Raw genomic sequence first — 25,028 nt, forward strand, 5'->3', positions numbered from 1 at the left:
GTGCAAAGAAGTGGCCGAGTGAAATGGCCTAGAGCTCTTTTAAAGAGGAATATGATCTAGAGAAGAGGAAAACTCAAGCCTCTAGGATTCGTGAGAAGTATCCTTACAGGATTCCTGTAATAGTTGAGAAAGCTGAAAGAAGTGACATTCCAGACATAAATAAGAAGAAGTACCTTGTACCAGTTGACCTTATTGTTGATCAATTTGTCTATGTTATTCGGAAGAGGATCAAATTAAATGCAGAGAAAGCAATCTTCATCCTTGTAGACAATGTTCTTCCGCCTACTGCTGCAATTATGTCGCCTATCTATGAGGAGCACAAAGATGAGGATGGCTTTCTTTAAGTTACATACAATGGAGAGAACACCTTTGGGTTGTGCTGAAACCGTACATATGAAGAACATACAATGATGAGGGTGTTCACAGGACATTGGAATCATAACATAACAGCATATTCTTGAATTCTTATCATCACCCATAAGTCCAAAACTTATCAAGGGAAAATTGCAAAGGCTAGAACAACGATGGAAGATAAAGAGTTAATGGATTTTCTATTTTCTTTCCTGGATTCGGGGAGGATGAACTGAATGAACCGATTTCTTCATCTTGAACCCTTGTTTTGTTATTAACAGAAGTTAAACAAAGACTTGGCATCATTTTCTCATCTTGCTTACTTGCATGATGGATCTTCTATCCTGAATTTTATGAAGGACTTCTGAAGTTGCAACTTTGCTTTCAAAACCCTTCGACAGCGAAGGCAGAAGTGTGGATACACCTAGATAGATTAGCAGCTCTCTTACAGAAGTTGGGGTTTATGGATGGTGATGCCAATGCATTTAAAGAGACAGCTGCTAAATTTCATAAGTCCATGGTGGAGGCATGGACTACAAATAGCATAACACACTACATGGTCAGTATTATCACCATTGCAAAAAAAAATCATCATTTCGAATTACTTTGTGTTTCTAATCTCTTTTCTTGTGCAGCATATACTTGAAGCACATGGTCCATACTTTGCAGATCAAGGAAGTTTGGTAATATGGTCAACTCAAGGCATGGAAATATCTCACTGGCAAGCTCGCTATGCTTTTCAAAAGGCAACTGATCATGGAGGTGGCATCAATGATTCCAATTCTATGAGGCAATTATTCCAATGGTGGTATAGGAGACTAGAGATACGATACGAGGAAAAAGAAAAGAAGTCCAAAACATCTCAATCAGAATCTATAAGTAGGGCAATATATGAAGTGAGAAAAGCAAGATATGAAAACAGCACAGCTAGACAACGGCACGCAAAATGGTTGGCAACCCAAGAGAGAGATGGCAAGAAATGGAGACCTAGATAAAGATAATAGTTTTGATGCATTTAGAGTCCACAAGAGAGCACAAGTCCCAAGGATATGACACATCAATACTCATATCTCTAACATGAGATGTCTTATAAATTTTCTTTAAAATTTCAAAGGTTTGTCAGTATATTTTTCAAAGTCGATTTCGAACTTTGTTTTTTAATTATGAAAAGTCGATTTTGAAATCCTAAGACAAAGATATGAAAATTCTAAACATTGGAACATTCATTGGCCTAGAGAGAGAGGGGGGGCATGAGGGGGGTGTCAGGAGATAGAGAGAGGTAGGGATGGGGTGGAGAAATGAAATGAAATGATAAATTTAAAATTCATTTACACCATAGTAAGTTTGAAAGTTTCGTATTTAAGTCGTCTCTCCTTTCATTTTTTCCCATTGCTCTCCACTCTACCCTCCACCTTTCTATCCTTCATCATCACAGCCATGGCACGTTCCAAGCTTCCTATCAAAAAGGCACCTGCGAGAGCAAGAGCTCAACACTCTTCCGAATCTAGTGAGCGTACTGTGAGTGACAAAGATCCCCTGGTGACCGATAACGGTGGCCCTACTGCAGCCAATAATGGTGGCGCTACTGTGGCCAACAATGGTGGCCCTAGTATGGTCGATAATGATGGTTCACCATTGTCCAGAAATGGTGGTCCACATGCTCCAGCTCCTCCACCTCCCACTACTGCTCCAGCTCGTAATACACGCCCTCCAACACATAAAAAGCAAAGATGGAGACCAGGCACAACTGCTCTACGCGAGATAAGGAAATTCCAGAAGAGTGCCGACTTGATTATTCCTAAGGCACCATTCTCCAGGTTGGTGCGAGAAATAGTGCAAGATCTACAGTCAGGGCATCATCATAAGTTCTTTTCGAGGAACCACGCAAGGAATGTGGGGCGATGGTCAAGCCAAGCCTTGCTTGCTCTCCAAGAAGCAGTTGAAAGCTACTTGATTGATCTAATGAGTGATGGTCAACTTTTAGCCATTCATGCCCAACATATCACTATTAAGCCCATAGATCTGGTTCTTGTTCGCAGGATCCGCAATAACAAGGATGCATTTAATCTTAATGTCAACAATATGCTTTGAGAAGCTACCTTGTAATTGGATCTATGTTTTTAGCTTAGGTTTGGTTGTAGATTGTAAGGAGCTTAGTTTTGGGTTATCTTTCCAGTAGACCTTCAAGTATTTGATAGTAGTGGCCTGCAAAATGGAGCTAAATTTTCCCTAGCTCTAGTTGTAATTGGTGCGATGCACTATCTACCGTGTATTTCATAGTTTCGCAATGCTAAATCCAATATGTGATATTCTATTTTTACCATGTTTCGCATTGTGTGAATTTTCAAGTTTCCAATTTTGTAAGTAGTTTTGTTGAGGATAAATTCAATGTGCAACCACGTACACATCAGTGATCAGTTGTACATGGGCCGATGCACTATATCCTTACTATATTTAGTGGTTTGGCAACAATATATCCGATATGCGATATTCCATTTTACCCATGATTTATTTTTTGTCAATTTTTAAGTTTCCAATGTTTCGCATTGCGAGGTTGACAATACATTTAATCTGCAGTTGCGCACACTCATTATCAATACATTTAATCTACAGTTGCGAGGTTGACAATATATTATCAGTGCAGTATAATGCAGTTAACGCATTTTCAAAAAAAGATTGAACCGTCAAATTTATAAATCGGAATCTGGTGAAACTTCACCCTCATGCTGGGCATTAGAAAACTTATTTATATTAAAAATGTGGCCCCATCAGAAGCCTCTGGGTCACCTGTCCGGAGGCTCGCGTCTGGGGCCCTGAATCTAGGGATTCAGGGCCCCAGACGCGAGCCTCCGGACAAGTGATCCAGAGGCTTCTGTTGGGGCCAAAAAAATTTTGGGTGGTTGATGTGTCCTTGAGGAGCCTATAGGTAAAATTTCATGTGAATCGGAGCATTGGTGATATTTTTCCTAAGCGTGGATTCATTAATTGAAATTTTAGGGTTTTTGAAAAGTTTGGCTATAAGTTTAAAGTTTCACCTCATTTTACACATTTCACTTTTGAGTTCTGAGTTCTCTCTCCTAGAAGACATGGTACGCACCAAGCAAGCGGCCTAGAGATACCCCCTAGAAATTCCATACAGTAGCCACGTCCTCCAGCTCCACCACCACCACCATGACGCCAGCATTGCAAGCGTCGATGGAAGCCAGGCACATTGGCTCTTCGCGAGATCTGCCACTACCAGAAGACCACTCACCTCCTGATACCGAAGGCTCCATTCCAGAAGTTGGTGCAGGAGATCATGGAGGGCATACTGATCAGGAACAACAGGAACCAATTTCCAGATACATCACGCGCGAAACAACCGGATCGCTGGACTGCCCAGGCCCTCCTCACACTACAAGAAGCTGCTGAAGCCTACCTCATCGACTTATTTGGAGACTCAATCTATGCAGCGGTGCATGCAAAGAGGGTCACTGTCACTGACAGGGATCTGCGGATAGTTAGGTTCTTTCGACGATGGAAAGATAGTCCTCGCGGAGGTCAGCAAGGATAGAGGTGTACAAACTCAAAAGCACATGGAATGTAGCTTCTGAAGACATTTTGTAAAGCCTTGGTTGTAATGGACCCCATGTAAAATTGTTATTAATACAAATACAAAGTTTTTGGCGCATCTTATTTTTGTTTAGTCGCTTGATATTTATTTTATTTACGTCGTTGAGTTATCGTTACATGCGTTCGAACAAATACATGTTGCGCATGAATTCGATAAAGCACTGTGTATTAAATTTAGGGTATGAATCGTGTTACGTATAAATTTGACAAATAAACGTAACATTCAAGTTAAAAAAACAGTAAATGACACGTATCACAAACTACATTGCACGCGAATCCAACAAACATCAGTTTTCATTACTTGAAGAGAAGATTACAAAGTGCAGTACATCAGTGATGCGATATCAGTAGGCAATAAGTACATCTATTCTCTCCTAGGCTTCTTGGAGCTAGGCTCCCCATGGTCAGAGCTATTCTTGATCATAGGCAACAATACATTTTGCCCCAATAGTTCCTGTCTAATGACAGTGGGGTCTTCAACACCGGCAACCATGCCACGATCCACCATGGAGAAAAGTGGGCCAGACCTAGTACTCGTGAATAAGTAGAGAAGCTTCGAACGTCGAAGCAACACTACTTTCTCCAGGCTGGAGTTGGTCGGGATGGTCTTAAAGGGCCCAGCCTTTGTTAGTGCCCTCAACTTCAAGAAGTTCTCGGCAAAAGCAGGGGAGCATGTCTTATGAAATACAATAATGTCGTTGACAAGCTGCCCAATGTACTCCTTCAATGCCAAGTCTTGCACCCTTCCTTGGCTACCAGATCGGCCACCCTGCCTAGATGAAAACTCATCTATATAGACAATCTCCTGCAACACACAAGTTCAATATCATACTCACTATGCATGGAGTGTGCTGAAAATATATAAATCATATTCATATGAAACTTAACCAGTAGGGCCTCTAGGGCATCGGGAGCAAACACATGTGTTTTTGTCGGGATCGGGCCCCCAGATGTGCCCTGGCCGGAGGCTCGCGTCTGGGGGCCTGAATCTGCAGATCTGGGGGCCCGATCCCGACAAAAACACATGTGTTTGCTCCCGATGCCCTAGAGGCCCTACTAGTTAAGTTTCATATGAAACCGAGAACATTACCTTCTCTGCATCATCTATCTGCCGCTGTAATGGAGCATCCAGATCTGCTCCTGCCACTGGGCTGCCCTCGTCTCTCTCTTGGGTAGGCACTGCATAGTCGGGTCGAGGACCAAAAAGGCTTTCCTGCAACCTCTCGAACTCCTCATCAGAGATCCGATACTGTGGCGCCGCATCCTCAATCTGCTCCTGGATGCTCACAATGGTAGAGATGTCATCGATGCTCGTGCCATCATAACGAGCCACCTCATCAACATGTGGTGGGGCATCCTGTAAATCAAAATCTATGAAATCACTAGTGCATCACGCACCATGATACAGTATAGTTCTTCTTCCATAAGCTCCAACAACTCTAGCACATCCTGCATGAGTAGATATTCCACCCCCTCGATGGTGATAGCATGGAGAGAAGAGAGGGGTGGCTCTTCGCTCGTGGGCATCTCATCAGGGCAGGGAGGTGGGTGCACAATGGCCAAGCTCTGTGCTGCCTCAACACTCAGATCGAGAGTGATCTCCTCAGGCTCCCTCTCAAAGTACTCTAATAGTGGCCGAGAGGGTGCGTCGATGTCCTCGTCATTGTCCTCTTGCACCTCAGTGCACATAACATATATGGCAAAGGCAGCATCCCTCTCAATGAGATCCATCGTGACCTGGTCCTGTGACGAGGTGGGCACTGCTCTAGCACGGAGATGTTGCCCCACATGCACCAGGGCTCGACTTATAACCTTTGCATGGCTGGATCCGGCACACAAACTATACAAAAAATCCATGGGAACCCACCTGAGAGTGGAGTCGGGAATAGAGCAAGTGAGAGGGTTCACTGCATCACAAAACGATGCTAGTATACTAGAGTCAGGGTCTACAGCGGAAAGCGAGCTCTCTAGACTCAAGGTCACGCAAAACCTAGGGTATATCTGGTCCCCTATGTGCGCATAGCATGTGGAACTGATCCATGCGGCGAAGGCGGGAGTGGTAGCCATGGCACACAAAGAGAGAAGGAATGAGAGCACAAGTGTAGGGAAGTGGAGAATGAAAGTGAAAATGAGTTTGGAGTTATAGCTTTTATGTGTCTAGGGTTTTAAATAAAGGTTCTTTATAAAGTTATTAACTCTAAAGTTTCAAATTAAAACTCTTACCTTAGTTTCTTTATTTCAGTACTTTAAAGTCACTATTAAAATTACTCATACAGACAAACGCTTCGTTCTACATTATTATATCCTCGAATATGTTTGGGTCGCTGAGTATATTCAAGTCTAACGAGAGAAAATATATAATTTTTTAAAGAAAATAAATCTAAAAGGACTTGAAATTCCCTTTGGATCCAATTTAATATTAAAATGTAAGAAACGAGCAGCAGAGATGCGCTACAATATATCATTGTGCAAAGACAATATTCTCTAGATTATAGACCTCTAACCTGCAATTTAATTATGATTTTTAACTGCATGATTGAGTAATTACAGTATGTATTATCGCACGCTTGGATCACAGTAAACTAAAATTTAAAGTACTCAGAAGTTCAAAAAAGGTATGTATTCGCTCTTTATAAAGTTTTTTTTACAAGGATTCCACTATCTCAAGGATATGTGGAGAAGCACATTGTTTACATGTCATGGATTGCTCACTACGAGTCCTGACTTTTCTATTATCTAACTTGAAATAGAAGTTGTAGAGGGGCTCACTGGACATTAATTGGATTTCTTGTCTCAGAAAATAAATGGGCCAATGACTCTCTGCACTGACTACGAAAGGATTATGACCACTCCACAAGATTACCACATCTACGAGCGCTGTATGTGTGTCATCTCGGATATCTTGATCCAAGCTGATCCACTCCCCTCGCAAAAGTCACCATCTTCTATATTGAAAGCGAATGCACAGAGTTTGTCTAGCAATGAAATACCTGTAATAAAAACAAAAATAATGGTAAGTGATCAATGCGACTAACATAACAATTCATCTAAGCGAGACCTATGTTAATTAAATCAAGGTATGCAAAGTAGTAAAAAAGTTTTACCTGAATGTAATATCAGATTGGTTGATCCTGCACTCAATCATCTCATCAAAATGTGTTCTTTTGACTTCCCAAGACTCACCCAATAGCTGACTCATCCATTCCTCGGATGGACACTTGCATTGATAAGTAATCTTTGTTTTCTTCAAAACATCACATGAACCAAACAAATGTGCAAACAATGAGAATGGAATAAACCAACTAAGATGCACATCTTTGGAGCCTGTGGTGGGTTTCATAGCACTATTGATGTCAGATTTTATCTTCGATTTTCAAGCTCCTGACAACTCCAAGCTACCAATGAACCATTCACCACTAGACAGCGGCGGCAATGGGACATGCTGCAATCTCTGGCTTTCTACCACATACAATGAATTATAAAAAAAGATATTTTGAGTGGCAAGTTGACTTGTAGAGGTATTATCATAGATCAAAGAACCTATCTCTTCATGCCAAACATGTATCTTGCCGCTTAAACATTCCACATTCTGCCATTCATGCAAAGTCGATGGATATAGAGCTGTCAATCAAACAAGAATGAATTAGAATACTGCAAAGACTTTTAAAAACAACTCTGATACAAAAGAATAATCAATGATAAAATTTAACAACTTACTGTTTTGTTTATAATTTGCAATGTTATTCTCGTCGTGTACAGAGATTTGTTTATGCGTATAAACATGTTGACAAAACACTTCCGTTACTGCACTTGTGCCATTAAACACTTTTCTGAACTCTAGAATTCTATCTTTCCAATGTTTGCTAGGGTTTGCAACATCCTTGCACTTGACCTTGAAACTCCCTCGAGTACTTGGGTGCATCAAAATCCAATCCAACTTATAATACTTATCACAAATCCAATTACCGCCATTATCTTTCCTGTTGAAGACCTCCACTGCAAGTATGCTACTGATATTTTTCCTCCGTGAAGACATCTGTAACAACCAAATACAAAAGTTACCTATCAACATGTGTATAATTTGTAAATGTTCTCTCCAAATGAAATTAAATTTAAATGGATCAATTTAAAAAAGAAACATTGTACCTGTAATTTCTTTCACAAAGATTCCTAGATATGTTGAACAAGAAGTTGACTTATAGCAAGACCATTGTTTCTTCACTAACAGATTCCTGTAGTACAAAAACAAAAGAAATATTGGGTCAACGCATACATATAACTTATATAGGCTTTGTCCAAATGCGTTGAAATTTAACCATGGAACAGTAGTAAAAAATGGCAATATACCTGTGGCTTTCTCTGCAAAAAATCCCAAAGATGTTGTAGAAGTTGAGTTCTTAATAAATCATTGTTCTTCACCCTCGGAGATTCTTGGAGTAAAAAAACAAAGAAAAGCTCAGTATGCATGTAACTTGTATACATTTTGTCTAAACGAGATAAAATTTAACAGTGGAGCAACAAAAAAACAAGACAATATACCTATAACTTTGTTTACAGAGAAACCCTAAGATGTTGAAGAAGAAATTGAGTATTCAAAATCCCAAAGATGTTGTAGAAGTTGAGTTCTTAATAAATCATTGTTCTTCACCCTAGGAGATTCTTGGAGTAAAAAAACAAAGGAAAGCTCAGTATGCATGTAACTTGTATACATTTTGTCTAAACGAGATAAAATTTAACAGTGGAGCAACAAAAAAACAAGACAATATACCTGTAACTTTTTTTACAGAGAAACCCTAAGATGTTGAAGAAGAAGTTGAGTGTTCAAAATCCCAAAGATGTTGTAGAAGTTGAGTTCTTAATAAATCATTGTTCTTCACCCTTGGAGATTCTTGGAGTAAAAAAACAAAGGAAAGCTCAGTATGCATGTAACTTGTATACATTTTGTCTAAACGAGATAAAATTTAACAGTGGAGCAACAAAAAAACAAGACAATATACCTGTAACTTTGTTTACAGAGAAACCCTAAGATGTTGAAGAAGAAGTTGAGTGTTCAAAATATCACTATTCTTGACTGTAAGAGACTCCTAGAGCATCAAAACAAAAGAAATTGCATGTCAGAGAATGCACATAACTTGCACAGGTTTTCTCCAAACGAGATAAAACTTTACCATAGAACATCTATGGAAGAGAAAAATATACCTGTAGAGTTTTGAGAAGAGAATCTTAGGGCTTTGGTAAAACAAGCTCTGCTCTCATAAAACACATGAAACTCTCTCTGTTCTTGTGCAAAGCAAATGAAATTTTACAGGGTTACAGACAGGGCAAGAAACAGTGAGGCTGTAAGATTTCGTCAGGAAAGAAGAAGCGGGGAAAGAGATATGACAAATTTGAGTTCCGCCTAAGAAAGAGGGGGAAACTGAAAAGGGGAGAAAAGAAAAGTCAAACATAAAAAATAAGAAAATGAAAATTCGAGGCACAAACTTCCAAGAAGTGACAGCTTTGTACTCCCCTTTTCCCTTATTTTATTGCTGAGGGAAGATTTGGTCCAAGATATGGCTAGAAGATTCATGTTACATGAATCTGGAATCCCAGCTCTCTCATTGGTTAGGCCTATATTTGTTTATTCACTCCTTAAGGGGAAAAAAAGAGAGTCCATATTTCTCCTAATGGTAAAAGTTTCAAGACCTTGATTGATTGTGGCAGTACACATTCCTTTATCTCACCAGCTTGTGCAAAAAGATTAGGAATAACCACAGTAGAAGCGCCTACCTTGCTTATGGAATTAGCAAATGGTTGTGAGGTTACTTGTACCCGACAAACTGCTAAGGTGGAATTCTTTCTGGAAGGAAAGAAGACTTTAGTCAAATTCAGAGTCGTGAATTTAGGTATCCATGAGTGTCTACTCGGAATGGATTGGCTTAAGCCTAACGACGCCCACATTCATTATGGGAAGGGCCAAGTTTCCTTTCGGAACTTTGAAAGGGAATTAGTCACAACTCAAGGTGAGGCTGGAGTGCCAAAAATCCAATTGGCCAAAGCATCTCGGATCATAAAAGGAGTTAGAAAAGGATTACCTGTCTACTTAATTAAGCTCAACAAGCTAGATCAGAAGCAAGAGTCTAGTGAAGGACCTTCTTGGCTAAAGGAATTTGCGGATGTATTTCCTGGAGAGTTGAGAGAACTCCCGCCTCAAAGAGAAGTGGATCATGAGATTAAGCTAGTACCAGGAGCTGCGCCAATTGCAAAGAGACCTTATAGAATGTCCATACCAGAAGCAATTGAGCTGAAGGAACAACTCAAGCAACTGCTAGAATAGGGCTACATCTGTCCTAGCAGTTCACCATGGGGAGCTCCAGTACTGTTCCAGAAAAAGAAAGATGGAACACTTCGACTATGTATTGATTACCGAGGGTTGAATCAATCAACTGTCAAGAACAAGTACCCTATTCCTAGAATAGATGAGCTTCTTGATCGTCTTCAGGGGGCAAAGATCTTCTCCAAGATTGACCTCAAGTCACGTTATTATCAAATAAGGATCAAGGAAGAAGATATCCCAAAGACAGCCTTCAACACAAGATATGGGCACTTTGAGTTCCTAGTTATGTCATTTGGGCTTACGAATGCACCTGCCACCTTTAACAGGTTAATGCAGGATATCTTTAGGCCATATCTTGATGATTTCGTGCTTGTCTTCTTCGACGACACTTTAGTCTATTCCAAACAAGAAGAAGATCATGAACCCCAACTTTGGATTGTCCTTGAGACAATGAGGTCACATAAGCTGTATGCTAAAATGAAGAAGTGTGCATTCTTCAAGCGTCAGATTGAATATCTGGGATTCATTGTATCAATGGAAGGAATCTCAGTGGACCCAGCCAAGGTCAGAGATGTGCTTGAATGGCCAATACCAACAACTATCAAAGAAATTCGCAGCTTCCTCAGATTGACAGGATGGTATAGGGTCTTCGTCAAAAACTATGCTTTGATTGCAGCACCTCTAACGGACTTACTGAAGAAGCAAACATCCATTGCATGGTCAACTCCCGAACAAACTAGCTTTGACAGACTGAAGCAAAGTTTGATATCAGCACCCATCCTAAAGCTTCTAGACCTCAATAAGGAGTTCAAGGTAGTAACTGATGCTAGCACACTTGCATTGGGATGTGTGCTCATGCAGGAAGGTCATCCTGTAGCATACTCTTCAAGGAAATTGAAGCGTCATGAGAAGAATTGTGCTACGCATGATCTAGAATTTCTAGCTATCATCCATGCTCTAAAGCTTTGGAGACACTACCTGTTGGGTAACAAGTTTACCCTAGTGACTGATCATAAGAGTCTCAAGTGAATCTTTACCCAGAACGAGCTCAACATGAGGCAACGTCGGTGGATTGAAGTACTAGAGGAGTATGACTTTGAAATCAAGTACCGACCAGGAAAAGAGAATGTAGTTGCAGATGCACTCAGTCGCAAGGCATTCCTTAATTCTCTAATCTTGCAGAATTCATCAACGGCTAGATCTCTAGCTACAAAATTATCTATGCCAAACAATCCAATACTTGAGCTAGCTAGAGAGGATGCATGCCATGATCCAGCTTATCAAACGATGCTAAGGGAAATCTCTATCAAGGATCAGGACCAAAATTTGCAGGCTAAGTATCATGAATTTTCTATCAATAGCGGACTTGTCTACTATAGAACAAGCCTGTGTATACCGGAAAGCTAGTCACTTAAGCAGAAGATATTGTGGGAAGCTCATGATTCCCCTTTTTTAGGACATCCTGGCTATGCCAAGACTCTCAACACAGTTAGGAAGAGCTACCATTGGGAGAGGCTCAAAGGTGACGTTCTCAAGTATGTCACCGAGTGTTTGTCTTGCAATGTATCAAAGCCGAACATGTCAAGATGCCAGGGAAGCTGCAACCTCTTAACATCCCCCAAATAAAATGGGAATTCATCAGTATGGACTTTGTTGTTGGCCTACCCCAAGTTCAAGGAGGATACAAGTCCATCATGATTGTGGTTGACATGCTAACTAAGGTTGCACACCTTATTCTAGTAAAGACAAACTATAAAGCCTCGGACATTGAAAGATTGTTTATCAGGGAGATATTCAAGCTACATGGGCTAACAAGAAGAATAGTTAGTGATCCCGATTCTCTTTTCACATCACACTTATAGAGAGCCATCTTTGGAGCCATTGGAACCCAACTCTGTTTCAGCACAGCTTACCATCCCCAAATGGATGGCCAAACAAAGCGAGTCAATCAAATCATCGAGGATATGCTTAGGGCATACTGTTGTGGTGAGCTAAAAAGGTGGATTCAATACTTACCTTTGGTTGAATTTGCCTACAATGCTTCTTACCAACAAACCATTTAGATGACCCCTTTCCAAAGCATTGTATGGTCATGATTGTCGAAGCCCCCTAAACTTCTCAAATCCAACCTTGAGGGTTGAAGCTTCAAGGCAAATGTTGGAAGAGATGGATGACCAAATAGAGTCAATAAGACAGGACATCCAAGCTGCCAAGGATAGACAAAAGGCCTACACGGATTGGAAGCGTCAATATAGAGTCTTCGGAGAAGGAGACATGGTCTTCATTCGCGTACGCCCAAAGAAGAGTTCCCTATCCTTAGGAGATTGCAAGAAGCTAAGTCCAAGGTATTGTGGACCGTACAAGATCCTCAAGTGCCTAGGACCTAATGCTTATAAACTGCAACTCCCTGAGAACCTAAAGGTTCACAATGTATTCTATATCAGCCTATTGAAGAAGTATGTACCTAATCCTAACCATGTACTTGATGGCCAACAAATCGTAATGCCTAGTCAAGGAGTCCTTGAACTAAGGCCTGACAGGATCTTAGATGTTAGGGAGAGACAACTAAGATCTAGAACCTTGAGAGAATGCCTCGTCTAGTGGAAAGATTATCCTGAAGAGGATGCCACTTGGATAGATGAAGGCACTCTCAACCATCAATATCCCCAGCTTATCTCAAGATGAGGACATCTCGATTCCTCCAAGGGGGAGAGAATGTAGCATATCGAGCACTACAAATCACGCATGAACCCCCCCTTTTATAAGTAGTGGGGATAATAATAGTACATTTTTTATCATTTAGTAGGATATGGAAAAAAAAATTTCCTTATCCCCCCCCCCAACCGACAGTCATGCTGGAGGGGGAGGGGAATAGAATGCATGTAAAAGCTCCTCGGTGGAGCTCACTAGCAACGAGTTGCCATGGCGTGGCCATGCAAGGGAGGGAGGATTCCCACCCCCTTACCTATATAAATGGGGGGGATACAAGTGGAATGGGAGAGAGAGGAGGCACTGCCTTACTCCCATTAGGGGAGTCTGCCAGGAATCGTGAGGGAGGGAGAGGCCCTTCAAGTTTTCCCCTAAGGGCCCTTAGGCCCCTTTCCTATAGCCTTAAAGGCTACTTTTTTCCCCCTTTGAAATTCCTCTCTAAGGCTCCCTTAGGGCCTTTCCCCCCCATAAAAAGTTACCCCAAAGGGCCTTTTCCTCCCCCGTTTTTTAAATCCCCCTTAGGCCCTTTCCTATAGCCTTAAGACTACCCCCCCCCCTCTGAATTCCCTCCTAAGACCTCCCTAAGCCTTTTTTCTCCCACCCCCTCAAAATCCCTCCCTAAGGGTTCCCTTAGGCCTTTCATGTCTTTTTTTTCTTTTCCCTCCTAGCCGAGGTTCATGAGGGATTGTCAAAACAACCCCTACCCCCTCGGGAATTTCAAAGCCTTCATGTGCCCTTGCATATAACACCCCAACCACGAAATTTCCTCCCTAAGGACCCTTATACTCCCTTTTGTTTTACACCTTTTATTCCCTCTTCATGTGAATCTTTATAAGGCCATTAAGCCCTTTCCATGGCTTTAATGGATCTTATTCGCGAAAGATCTTGAAACACCCCTTTTTTGTTGAAATCCCTGCTTCAAGGAAGAAGCCTTTTAAAACTGCTTTCGACGGACGGTGCAAGTTATCGCAAAAGGGAGCCACGGTGGAATTTCAAAAAGGAGTTGTAAAGCTGCATCCACAACGGAAAGACTACAATTGTGATGCCTCCTAAGAAAGCCCAAGGCACAACCGCAGGAGGATCGTCTCCTAGCATCCACGTGGACATCTCACCCCAAGTCCAGGTTTTCATTCCTAAATTTTTATTTGGTATTGTTATAATCGTGCGAGGATAATTGTTGGAAATAAGGATGCATTTTTCGTCTTAAATGCTTTAGGAAATTGATAAGCATTTAGTCCATATTTACAAAAAAAAATGGAATTAAGATAGCGTACTTCGTTTAAACATGGAAGTATAAACTGCATATCACATTATTAAGCCATATCTTCTTCGCAATGAATCATCATGGGAAGTGCTAGGAATCCATATCTTCTTCGCAATGAGGACTAGTATCATAGATGCCACACTAGTCCATCTCTGTATTTCCAAAATCATCTGTAGAACCTTGCTCACTTTGATTCTCCATTGGTTCCCATGCTTGAACATCCAAACTTTCTTGCATGGTAGGTCATTTCCTACATTGAGGGCAAGGGTTGCACACTTACTTCTTCAACTTTTTGCATGGCTTGTCTTCTCCCCCCTCTTTCAAAGAAAGGACGTGCTCTATGAATGCTATTGCTGAAATCATCATCTAATCGTTGCAATGGAATGCAAGGATAACCACCAATGTTTGGGAGAGATGCCTTATATTGATCAATATCATTCTTCACTTTCTCGAGAAAAGTTTTTGCATGATTAAGTAAGATTGGTTGGGCACAGACAGACTCCATTATGGAATAGCATAAGGAATGCAAATTGTCCTCTGCATCGAAATCATCATAAAACCATCAATACTTATCAATGTTTATATAGAAAATAATGTTTTGTACCTATGGCTTGTATGAGGACAATGTCTTCATGAGCATCCATGTTATGAGTTTGTGGTGAAGGGGGTGAAAGCTCCCTTGTAATATTTGCATCCAATCATAGCTCTCATACTGTAAAAGGACAACAAGTAGCATTGAAATACAAGAGTTTTATCAAACTTAGTTAGAATCTAAATAAACTTATAAGAGAAATGTCTTAAAACTCGTGTTCATGGCTATTCATTTGTGCATTATAAAGTCCACCAATTTCTCTATGACAACATGAATTTGTAATTCATTCATTTCCGTAACTTTGATTTGATGCTTACACATATTTCCACATTGTGCCCAGTCACAATCACAACAAGCCCACTCACAATTTGCATTGTGAACATGATACCAATGAGATTCATAAGTGCAACTACAAACATGTGCATCAGATCGTGATCCATTTGCAAATTGCACATTCTCATTGGGGATGCTTGTAGTGCTTTCTATAGAGTTTTGTAGAATATTCAAAACATTGAAAAAAAAAATGAATCTGACATCCTTGAGCATGTCCTCATACCAATAATAGGAGTGGCAATGACATACCAAATTTTGATTAACCAATCAACCCTTCTACCATGGATAGTCCAATGACTCGATAGAAAACGGCCTTTCAGCAATGCATGATACAACTCCACACCACCATTTGTATCTTGATTTGCATATGGAAGCATCCTTATAGCACAAATCCACATATCTATAGGACATTACAAATGCTTTAGATTATAAAATTAGTAAATTTCAAATATATACCTATGCAGCAATGTCCCATTGGTCTTTAAAGTACTTTAAGAATTCTATCTCTATCAAATACACATCATAGAACTCTCGTAGAAGTTGCATGCCTTCGTCTTCTCTATTCTATGTCCTAACTATGGGTGAACCACGCATATTAATGATGTATCCAAGGTGGCAAAACATAGCTGCTCAAGTGCTTGGATCAAGTACTTTTTTAATCAAATTCTTCAACCAGCTCCTACGAACATGCCATATATAGGTATATTGGCACACCAAACACCTCCCTACAAATAGATAAAAAACTATTGGATTTCACATTGCAAATGATACTTAATGTAATGTGTAGTGGAAAGGAACTTATTGGACTACATTGATTTTTGCTTGGGCATCATCGACCATGAAAGCATTTGGCTCCCAAGACTTATTGTGATCAAGCACTCGATCACGTAGAGCCCTAATCCATGAGTTGATTGATGGGGTATCATTGCAAGAAGTGATAGCCCATGCAACTGGCACACCATTCATGAAGGTGTCAAATACAAGTACTATATATAAGAGAAACTACAACATAATAAAATATTTTAGAAATAAAAACAAACAAAATCCCACAAATTGAATTTGAAATAATTCAATCTCCAATGGTACCTTATATTTGTTTGTACCAAATGTTGCATCCATAGCCAAGACACTATTGTGGCCCCATTTTCTCATCATTTTGAATTGCCATTCTATTTGAATACCGAGTATGAAAGGTCTATTAGCCGCTCCACCAAATTGATGGTAAATGAAGGTGTAACTTTGATTACTTAATGCCCAATTATGGACATTTTTTGCATCATCTACATCTGTTTAAAATGTGAGAGAGTCCAACTTGCTTGCTAATATGATGAGTCAAAACTTGTAAAGGTGTAAAACCCTTGTGTAGTGTTTCGGTTATCCACTTCTTCATGTCAATGGATAACCATGGTGTGAAATATGTTCTCTCACCAAAAAAAGATACATCATGGCATATCTTGCCAACTGTGTCTATGTGCTCATATTGGATATAGCTTATCTGAGTGACATGGGGCCATAGATATAGTTGGCTAATACTAAAGTGGCATGTACATCCTCGTGCATTTATGCCTGATGCACGCCATCTCTTACGTACCATGAGGGGCTGAGATACTTGTTCACGTGTATCTTTAGGACCATATGCACACCCATATCTAAGCATGAACATGACATTGTTTACATAAAACTCGTCAAGACTTCCTTATCTAGTAGATAACATAAATATACTTATGAAAAACTTACATAGTCATTTGCAAATAGCTCTACTCATTTGGTTTTGGCAAGGATCGCATTACTCTTGAGCTTATTCAATGCTTTCGAAAATTTATGGGCATACCTTCTCTTTGTTCCTCCCCATTGACGAAGTCTTGAACATGATCCCAAGGTATATAAGTAATATATATAACATTAAACCTTGAGTGGGGGTCAATTATGTTTTCCCAATGCAAGGAAGAGGCTTGTATAGGACCAGGAGGTGGTGTTTGTACTTTTATGCATCTCATGGTGGTCATATGAAGAGCCTATATGCATCACATGACATGATAAAATAAAAATAGATTTAGATCTAGAAGGCACCTAGAATTTGATATGATGAAAGTAGCATTATGGGGTGTTTTATGATGTTGATGTAGTTCCAATCCTTAAATCTATGTTCAAACTTCATATAATGTAGATTATAATTGCCACATATGAAGCTGATTGGAATTAAAAAAGAGAATGAGCTCACCATCATGGGTTTAAAAGTAGACGAGATGTGAAGAAGTTGTAGATTTGTATGTGATGAAGTTCAAATTTGGATCCACATTTCTTGTTAGCTTGGAGACAAAAGGGGGTGTCACAAAATGGGATGAAAATGCAAAGCTCTTTATCTGTTGAGTATTAAGCCCTAACACATTAGTTACAATATCAATCCATTGCTTAAGCGGTAAAGGGTGCACCTTCCCCAAACACATTAGTTACAATATGTCCACTACTTAACGAGGTTAAGGGCTACATCTCCATGTTAGTTTTGGATGAGCAAAGTAGACACTCAGGGACGTTACTATATGTATATCTTCTACATCACGTGCGTTCAAGGCCTATTTATAAATATCCTTATCTATGAATTTTTCTTGAATAAAACATGACCCTTTTCTATTCAATCTGTAAATAACCCCTTTATATTACACCCTATGTATAAAAATGGTATTTTAAAAATACTTATTTTGAACCCATGTGATGTACACATATATTCATGAGTAACTTATCCGAGAGTAGACATAACATTGGATTTGGGTTGATAAGATGAGTTTCCCATTAGTAAAGTAGAAAAAGATGTACAACACTTAAGGACACATCCCCAAATAAAAGAGTACTACACATAGAAGAGCTGCTGAAGTAAGTCCAATAGTAGTACAAAGACATGCTCAGGTAGGTCCAACAGCAACACATAGAAGAGCTCCTCTCTCTTTGCCACTAGGGGAGGCGAGAGGAGACAAACACCTTCTTCTTCTTCTTCTTCTACTACTACAAGGATATGAGGCTATAGCGATGGGCGTTAGCAACGACAAATAGTGATGCAAATAGCGATGGTACCCAGAGTAAAAAAACACAGGCCGAAACCCGAGCGCGTCATTTTTTGCGCATTCACAAAAAAGAGAGCGAGAGGGAGAGGGAGAGGAAAAGCAACCATCTTGCTGAGAGAGAGAGAAAGAGAGAAAGAAGGCTTCTCACCGCCACCACTGCTGCCACCGCCACCGTTCGCGAAGAAGAGGAGGTGTATGGAGGGCGAAGAGGAGCCCCCAAACCCTTCTTCGAGTCTTTACGGTGAGTGCATTGTCAATTCTTGCTTTTCTTTTGTGTTTTCTCTCTCTCTCTTACTTGTTTTTGGTATAATTCATGTATATCGAGAGAGGAAGAGGAAATGAGAGAGAAAGAGAGGGAGAGGGAGAGGGAGTGAGAGGAAATGAGAGAGGGAGAGGGAGAGGGAGGGAGAGGGAGAGGGGGAGAGAGAAAATGAGAGAGGGAGAGGGAGAGGGGGAGAGAGAAAATGAGAGAGGGAGAGGGAGTTTTCTCTCTCTCTTTTACTTGTTTTTGGTATAATCTATGTGTATTGAGAGAGGGAGAGGAAATGAGAGAGAAAGAGAGGGAGAGGGAGAGGGAGAGAGAGAGAGAGAGAGAGGGAGGGAGACATTAAACATAATAGGGAAATGAGAGAGGGAGAGGAGAGAGAAAAAATGAGAGAATGAGAGGAGAGAGAAAAGATGTTCAACATAATAGGGAAAGAGAGAAAGAGAGGGTGAGGGTGAGGGAGGGAGAGGAAATGAGAGAGGGAGAGGAGAGAGAAAAAGAGAGAAAAAACATTAAACATAATAGGGGAAGAGAGGGTAGGGAGGGAGAAGAAATGAGAGAGGGAGAGGAAGAGAGCAAAAGGAAATGAGAGAGGGAGAGGAGAGAGAAAAAATGAGAATGAGAGGAGAGAGAAAAAGAGAGAAAGGATGTTAAACATAATAGGGAAAGAGAGAAAGAGAGGGTGAGGGTGAGGGTGAGGGGGGAGAGGAAATGAGAGAGGGCGAGGAGAGAGAAAAAGAGAGAAAAAAATTAAACATAATAGGGGAAGAGAGAAAGAGAGGGTGAGGGTGAGGAGGGGACAAAATAGAGGCAACACGGGGACCTTGTTACTACCACAAAAGGCAAGGATACATGTGAGGACCTAACTACAAGTTATGGTGGGTATGCCATAGTATGAGAGAGGGATATAGATTCAGAATCAACAAGAGATGCAATTAGCAAGAGCATCTCAAGCTCAATAACCATTGACACCCATAGTAGCAATCTTAGTGGAAATTCTTATAGAGATTGCAAAAGAATAGTTCGTAGGTTACTAGTTGAAGCAAAGAATCAAGAAAATTATGATTACAGAGGTGTCATGTGAAGAGAAGAATTGTATAGACTAGTAGGTGTTGGATAAACATATGGGGTGTGATTGCTCTAATCGCATCATAGTTGAGGATTTTCTAGAGAACATTGAAGTCTTGGCCATTACAAGAGCCTAAATAAAGAAAAATATTGCTAGGGATGTGCAACTAGAGAAAGCTAGAGAAGCATAGGTAAAAGAGGTGGCAAAATAGTAAAGAAAGCAAGGGCTAAACCAATTGAACCGTGCAAACCCACTGCAAGACATGGAAGAGAATCAAGTATTTGAGAAAGAACAACTAGGACTATAGGAGATTTTGTAGTAGCACAATGGTAATGAAGAAAGTTTGGATATTCATGAGCAGTAGTAAGGCTTTCATGAACTATTTATAATATTAGCAAAGTCTTCTTTATAACTAACCTTAGAACAAATCCTTAATCTCACTCTAAGTTTCAAATAGAAGTTGTCGTTAAGATTTATATCTCAACAAGGACAAATATGAAGACAACATGTGAGCAATGAGCTAGGTATAATGGGGTGTTAAGCCGTAATACTGACTCAAATAGAGGTGATGGACTACAAGGTACACACTATCCACATGGAATAGTTACGCATGAAATTTGATAATGTTTTGTTGAATGCAGAATTAGCGGTGAACATAATCCCCAAAGAGTTATATTTGGCTCACAAACTTCAAGATTTAGTACAGCTACTCTTCCAAGTCAAAATATTGGACCATAGGAGACTTCAACATTAGGGAATTCTAAAAAATCAGATTATCATTAAAGTGGAAGGTTCTAAATTCAAGATTAGTTTTGTTGTCCTTGGAATGGAAGGATTAGGAGATTCTTATCATATGTTATCTCGAAGTCTATGGTTCATAATTTCTAAAATAAAGCAAGATTGGGGTGCAAACACAATTATCATTCCATAGAGTAAGAGGTCAACTTTCTACAAGTAACTAAGTTGTTTCAAAACCCAAAATTTGATAATTAGTGGCTCAAACTATAAATCTGGCACCTGAAATAGGAGATGATAAAGTGGAGTTATTTTAGAAAGGTAGCCCTATTGTTGTTGTAGTATCTAAGGTTGATATGGAGTAGATTTTATCAAAATACAATGTACTACTAGAAATTCCATTGTAGGATGCATGAATTCCCCTATAAGAAACATGCAATCCATTGTGGAAAATCGCAATCCCACTATATGAAACCTCAACCCTATTCTAGGAACACTACAAGATACAGGCCTCATACGGACGTTCAAAGCGATGAAAATGTTAACAAAAAAAATTGCCCCTCTCATCGCTAAACATGTCCGTATTATCGATGCCATAGAACCCTCGCTATCCATGTCACTATCAACGATGCTATTTGCATCACTATTTAGCAATGCAAAAAGCATCGCTAATAGCGATGTTTTGCGATGTAGACTATGACACTAATAGTGAGGCGTGCAATAAATTTACGACACTAATAGCAATGGTTACAGAGATTTTGTTTTTTGTGGTAGGGCAACACATGTTGCATTTGGGCTATACAAAAGGGTTAAAGTAAGGTGTACAATGGTCGTCAAAATGAAGGCAAAGTGTACTTGAATCCACAACTAGTGTGATACATAAAATAAATACAAGATCGCTTAATGAAAGTGCTCATGGAATCATGGCAAGATACAAAGGATGATAATAACATAGTGCATAGAAGATGCCTACATAAATCATAGGACCAAAAAAGAAGAGGATGTGTGCTCCACGCATCCAAGTGCAAGCTTTAGATCCTCGCCATCTGAAAGGTTGTCCCACTGCAAAGGAGCATTGAACGGAATCTGCACAAAAAAGAAACAACTACACATCAGTCCACCATACAATAATGCATTTTAATTAAAATTAGTAACTACTGACAAGAAAGATGAGTGACTTAGAGGGCCGCCCCGTGCATACAATCTATCGATCAATGTCGTGAGACCATGTCTCTCTGCATATTGAGTCTCTAGGCGGCCGATGGGATCGTGGTTTGTAATGGAGTGTTGCAAAGAAAACAAAATACAACTATTAGAAACACAATTGTAAGTACAAGAGATATTGCAAAGAAATAAGCGAGAAGAACAAAAGAAAAACTTACAAAGTCCTCCAGATAAGTGTTGTGGCCACCACTCCCAAGATGATAGACCACTCTTGCCTCCAGTCGTGCCCTCGTTGCCTCGCGCTGCTGTCTCTAATATCCTAGAGAATCTGTAGACTCCTCCCTAAGTTGGCGCCAGTCATCTATGTCTAGCCACTCAGGCTTTGAGGCCCCACTCTTAAGCGCCTTGCGTACGTTTGATCGTTTGTGTGACATGTATGCATGCATGCACTCCATCATCCAGCCTGCGGAGAACTTATCTCCTGTAGTGGATATCAGAAACTCCTCATGCAAGGATGGTACTAGGTAGTCCTTGCTCCCATCTGGTATGTTCTTCCAATGATCCAAGATGTGCTGAAAAACTTGTTGGCACAACTTTCTCATACGAGTCATCACCCTCCTCCCCTCATCATTCATGATGACGGCTTCTGTCCTCTCATCTATAAGGTATCCATACCCCTTTGGGGTATGTCTAAGATGTGTCCTCTCCCACCTGCGATCGCGCTCTTGGGCATATCTAGGAGACCCTTATACATCTAGTGTACCCATGGGGGTAGTATCTCTTGGAGTAGCACCCATAGGGGTGCCACTTGTAGACAGTTGTGAGAAAAAGCTTGAGTGACTGAAGTAGACGTCCCCACAGGTGTGACAAATCCCATAGGTAACACAAATCTAGTAGAACGATGAGACAGAGACACTACGTTGGTACCTCCACAACAACCACTTAAGCTACCCTCTCTCAAACACCTGCACGAGAGCAAGGAGTAGCACCTGTATCTCAACCTGACTTCGGGCTCACCGCATCCATGTCTCTACAGTATCTCCTAAAACCACTCCCTCCATTCGGTCCAAGTCTATAGTATCGACCTCGTCTACTGAAAACCGAAGCATCAGAGCATGCTAAAGTAGATTGAACAGAATGGCTTGATAGTGTCTAAGATAGCTTTTGGTCCACCATATCCCTGAATCAAGCCATCTGATCTGGAGACATACGTATGAAGATCTCCTGTAGCTCCTCGTCGATCATCCCTCGACTCATCGTGCTGTCCAAATATCCACAAAGGTCACCTGCACAGACACAAATTAATGTTAGCATAATCCATATAGAGATTCAAGCAAAGCACGGTATCAACGGGTTTTTGAAAGCAAAGTCGCGTCCACAAAGGACCTTGACAAATTTAAAGATAGAAGATCCATCATGTGAATAATCCTATTGTCCAATTTCCCACACAGCAACAAGTTCTGGACAGCTCTGTTTTATGGTTGTGGGTGTACGTTCAAGCTCTAGGGCAAAAGCATCGTGCATAAGACATCAAAGTACAGCAAAGTATATTTTAGAGTCAAATAATCTGAGGAAATTCTTTGGCTATATGGAGCTTCCAAATTCTGATGTGCAATTAGATGCTGCTGCATCCCTGTCTTTCTGAGCAGTAGGTCAAACAAAGGAGCAAAGAATCCTAGGAATGGATTAAGTGGCAACCCAAAACATGAGATTTGATATTAAGTTGTATGGTCTTCCTTATCAATAACAGGCTCCATCACGCCTTGTTTTTCATTCCTCTTCTGTCCATACGTATTTTTATGGCTTTATCAAACACTTTCATCAAAGTGTCCATATCTTTGTACTGCTCCCCATTAGGTAGGATGACATGCTCAACCATAAAAATGGGCACCGCCATGTTTAACAGTAGCAGTAACCTTGTTCAAGTATAAAGGTGCAACACTTGAATTTGTCACAATAAGAACTCTTTTTTTCTTTTGATGTGCCTTGCTAGCAATGCTTCCATGTTTTTCTCCTGCCATTCAAAGAATGGAGCATCTCTAATCAGCCCATATTTGATAATTTCTGTAATCCCTGAAGCAAGTTCTCGGTCAAGAAGAGTGCCCAGTGTATCTGTATCTACAAGAATAACTTGAGGCTGGTAAAATGCACCGATCAAATTCTTCCCCCCTAGGATGATTCACCCTAGTTCTTCTTCCAACTGATGAGTCGACTAGCATAGCAATCTCGAACACTTGACAACTGTTAAGAAAGTATGGCTCTCATTGATTTCTGTGAGATGAAACCACCAAACCTGTGCCATGATAGTTGTAGGAATCTGTATGAAATTCACCCCTTGTAAAAATGCAGCTTCGTAATTCTCAGCCTCAAGGACCTCTCTAGGACCATCAATGCAGTTGGCGCGCTCCATAATGGCATCAATCCGATCGAGCGTGGCCTGGACCCACGATTGCGCCAGCTCCCTATCCCTGTTTGCTAACGGCCTATTTTTTTTCTCTTGCTTTTTCTCTCCAGGCGGCCTACAACACGCCTCTTTCTAACCAGAAAAGAGGCCCCTCCCACAATAGCAGAATTCCCTGGTCCCCATCACCAAACATTAGGGCAAAAAGGAACGGGAATGTCACAATTGTGAACACGGCTGGATTAACTTCTTGGTACTTTGCTATTCCATAAGCATCTACTATCTCCTGGAAAGCCCCAGCAAACTTGTTTGTTTTGAAGTACGTTGGAGGCATCTCTCTTATGTAGATGACTTGAAATATGGTTGCCAGTTGAGAGTTACTATCGAAAGTAGCACGCTGCAATGCATATCGAATCCGAGGCTTAGCAAAGACCGGACACCAGCCCTCAACCACCAAACATTTCCTTGTGACATCTATGCTTAGCATATTCAATGTATGATAAACAGCTTTTTCTTTGTACACCATATAAGTCCACAACTCAACGTTGTCGTAGAGTTCGTGCAAGAGCTGCAGAACACGAGGTTCAAGGTACAACAAGGAATTAGGCTAATAAGAAGATCTCAATAACTCAATATTTGATGCCAAAGATCACTATATTGCTTGTCAAGTAAATTACAAGAGGTCCATGTTCAGAAAAATCTGTAGTATCTCATAACCAGCTTTGCATTTAGGTGTTCAAGAACAGTTTTGCCATTGGCACATAGGCTTGATGAGTTCTGTTGGGCAGCAATCCTTGTGATCAATTCTCAGAAATCCATACAGTGCCAATACAACGAAGTTCTGTGAGCAACTGGTATAACATATAAAACTGCATTCACTGCAAAACTGTGGTATCAAAGTACAACTAGTACAACTGAACCATCGGCCATACTTCAATTTGGTCATTAATTGCTTCAATTTTCCCTCTAGTGCATGAACCAGAGTACACCCAATCAATCTTCACACTGATACATTCTCTTGCAAGAACATAGTTCTCTGAAAAATGTAGCTTTGCATCAATAAGTTTTAGTTTAGAAACTTCAAAATTGTATTCAGCAGCAAACCTGACTGACTCTTCTGTATATAATGACTCAAAAGTATTGGTAGCTTTTCAAAAG

General features: G+C 40.4%; 1 pseudogene; it reads left to right on the forward strand.

The window, feature by feature from the left end:
- Positions 1–23: 23 nt before the first annotated feature.
- LOC148017980 (autophagy-related protein 8C-like pseudogene) lies at positions 24–23,114 on the forward strand (annotated as a pseudogene).
- Positions 23,115–25,028: the final 1,914 nt, after the last annotated feature.

Source organism: Lygodium microphyllum, chromosome 21, assembly GCF_053477565.2.
Source record: "Lygodium microphyllum isolate KBCC chromosome 21, Lygodium_microphyllum_v1.1.10, whole genome shotgun sequence".
Lineage (NCBI taxonomy): Eukaryota > Viridiplantae > Streptophyta > Polypodiopsida > Schizaeales > Lygodiaceae > Lygodium > Lygodium microphyllum.